Below are 2,500 nucleotides of genomic sequence, written 5' to 3'. Positions count from 1 at the left end.
GCAAGTGCGTTCGAAGTGTCGATGATCAATGTGTCCTGCAATTCACATTAATTCTTGCAGCTAGCTGCGTTCTTCATCGACGCACGAGCCGAGTGATCCACCGCTAAGAGTTGTCTGGCTTTCGGGCGCCGCTCGCCGCCGAGCGGCCCCTTTTTGTCTCTCGCGCCGAGGACGCGCGGGCGCGCGCCTGGCTTCGACCGTACGAGCACACACGACACTGAGAAACGGGAGAAACCCACGCTCCGAAGGACTGCCGAGAGGGCGGGGGAGCCCGCGCCCCCGACCGCCTCCCCCCCCGCGAGGGGAGACGCCGACCTCACGTGCCGTCTTTCGGAGGCGGCCCAGGCGCCCGGGCTCGGCCCGGCCTCCGCGCGGAGGGCCGGGCGGCGCGCGCCGGCACGCGGGGGGCACGGCGGCCCGCCCGCTCTCGCTTTCACGGGAACGACGCAACACACGGCTCGGCAACGCGGCCGGGGGCGCGGCCGTCGGCCCCCGCGCACGCCGGCTCCCCCGGCGGCCGCCCCCGCCGCGGCGGCTCGCGGAGCGCGCCGCCGCGCCGCCGCGCGGCCGGCTTCCCTTTCTCTCTCCCAGCGGCCTTTCGCCCGCTCGAGACGGCGCGCGGCGACGACCGTGCCGCCGGCGCGCCTCCCCCCGGCGGGACCGCTCCCGCCGGGCGGGCCGGCGTCCGGCGGACGCGCTCCGCCGCCGGCCCCGGAGGCGGACGCCACCGAGAGCCGAGCCGGCGTTCGCCAGCGCCCGAGGCCTGCCGGAAGGCAGACCCCGCCGCCGCCGCCGGGGCCGCGCTCCCGGCACCGCCGCCGCCGCCTCCCACCGCCGTGGCCCCCTTCGCCTCGGCACGCGCCCGGCGGAAGGCGTACGGCGCTGAGCCGGGGGGCAACGCCCGCTCTCCTCGTTTTCACGCGGAGACCGGGCGGGGGAAGCGCCCCCGCGGCCGCCCGCACGCCTTCCTTCGGCCCACGCGCGGCCGAGAAGGGCGACGGGGGACGCGACGTGCGGGGCCCGGGACGGGACCGCCGCCGGCCGCGGCGGGCGCCCTCCGGCCGACCGTCCCCCGCAGGGAAGAGGGGGACACCCGTCGAGCGGCGCCGCCGCCGCTCGGCACGGGGTCGCCCGCGCTCGCGGGCCTCCGCCGACGGAGGGCCCGCCGGGCGCTCGCCCCCCGGGCGGGCGGGCGATCGAGCGGGGGGGACGGCCGGCGGACGGCGCCGCCGGCGCGCCTTCGAGGAGGAAAGGCCGTCGAGGGAGAGCGATAGGGGCCGGACGCGCGGGACGCGGCGCCGCGCCCGCGAGACGCCGCAACGGCGGCGGCTCCAGGAGAGAGCGCGGCGGACCCCGGCGGCCGCCACCCCGCGGCCGAGGAAAAGGCAGAGAGCGGGCGCTCTCTGCCGGCGTCGCCCGTTACGACGAGGCGGGCGGGTCGGCCCCCGCGGCCGACCGCGCGCCGCGGCCTCTCCGCAGAGGCCGGGCCGCGGAGAGGGGGGGGCAGGGCGCCCCTCCCCGGCGCGGCGCGGTTACCCCCGCGCGCGCGCGCGAGCGGCGGGGGCGACGACGACGACGACGGAGGGAGCGCGGCCGGCGGCCACGGACACCACCGCAGGAGCTACGGGGAGTAGCTGCTCCCCTACCCCTCAATGGCGCCGCGCCGCCGCCCGGCAACACCCGCCGCCGCCGCCGCCGCCGCCGCCGCGGCCCACGGCGGGCCGCGCCGAGCCGCCCGAGTCTTTAAACCGCCGCCCGGCTTCGCCGGCCCCCTTTCGGCCCCTGCCGCAACAGCGTTTGACGACGCCGAGGGGGGAAAAACCTGAGGGAGAAACCGCCGAGGCGCGGAGCGCTAGGTACCTGGCCCTGGGGCGAGGGAAACGACCTGCATGGCCCCGCCGGGGTGCCTCCCCCGCTGCCGCCCTCGGGGGAGCGTCCACCGGCGGGGGCGCGCCCGGCGTCTGCCGCCACCACCGCGGCGTCCTTCTCGGGGCCCGGGGTTTCCCTCAGTAGCCCGGCGCTGCGCCCGAGAGGACCGCCGCGGCTCGGACCGCCCCGCCGGCGCGGGGACGCGCGGCCCGACCGCCGAGCGCGCCTCGCCCGCGCCGGCGCGCGCGCGCGCCGGCCCCGAAGGCCGGCGGCTCGGAACGCCCGGAGGCGCGGCGTCTTTCTCTCCTCTGTGGCGCGCCAGGGGGGGAACCGCTCGGCCCGAGAGCGGGAACTCTGCCGGCCCGGCAAAGCCCCGCTCCCCGGTGCGGGAAGGGCCGGAGGAGCCGCCTCCTCCGAGCCCCGAAGGCGCCCCCGCCGCCCGCTCCCTCGCCATTTCCACATCGGCCGCCGACGGGTGCCACGGCCGGACGGCCGGCCGTCGCTCGACGGGCGAAGCAGCGAGGGGAGGGACGGGCGCGCCTCCGGGAGGGGCCGTGCCGAGCACCCCTCCCTCCCGGCACCCGGGCGGCTTTCTCTGGCGCGCGCACCGAGGGGAGAGCCGGCCTCGGGA

General features: G+C 79.9%; 1 non-coding gene across 1 annotated transcript in view; it reads right to left on the bottom strand.

The window, feature by feature from the left end:
* LOC141727649 (5.8S ribosomal RNA) overlaps positions 1-112 on the bottom strand; it is a 153-nt gene extending 41 nt beyond the window's left edge. The window contains exon 1 of the ribosomal RNA XR_012578637.1: positions 1-112. This exon is cut by the window's left edge and continues 41 nt beyond it. This is a non-coding gene — a ribosomal RNA (5.8S ribosomal RNA).
* Between the last annotated feature and the right edge of the window lie 2,388 nt (positions 113-2,500).

This window comes from Zonotrichia albicollis, unplaced genomic scaffold (genome assembly GCF_047830755.1).
Source record: "Zonotrichia albicollis isolate bZonAlb1 unplaced genomic scaffold, bZonAlb1.hap1 Scaffold_142, whole genome shotgun sequence".
Taxonomy (NCBI): Eukaryota; Metazoa; Chordata; class Aves; order Passeriformes; family Passerellidae; genus Zonotrichia; species Zonotrichia albicollis.
Note: the sequence above shows the minus strand (reverse complement) of the source record. Positions and strands in the feature narration are given on the sequence as shown.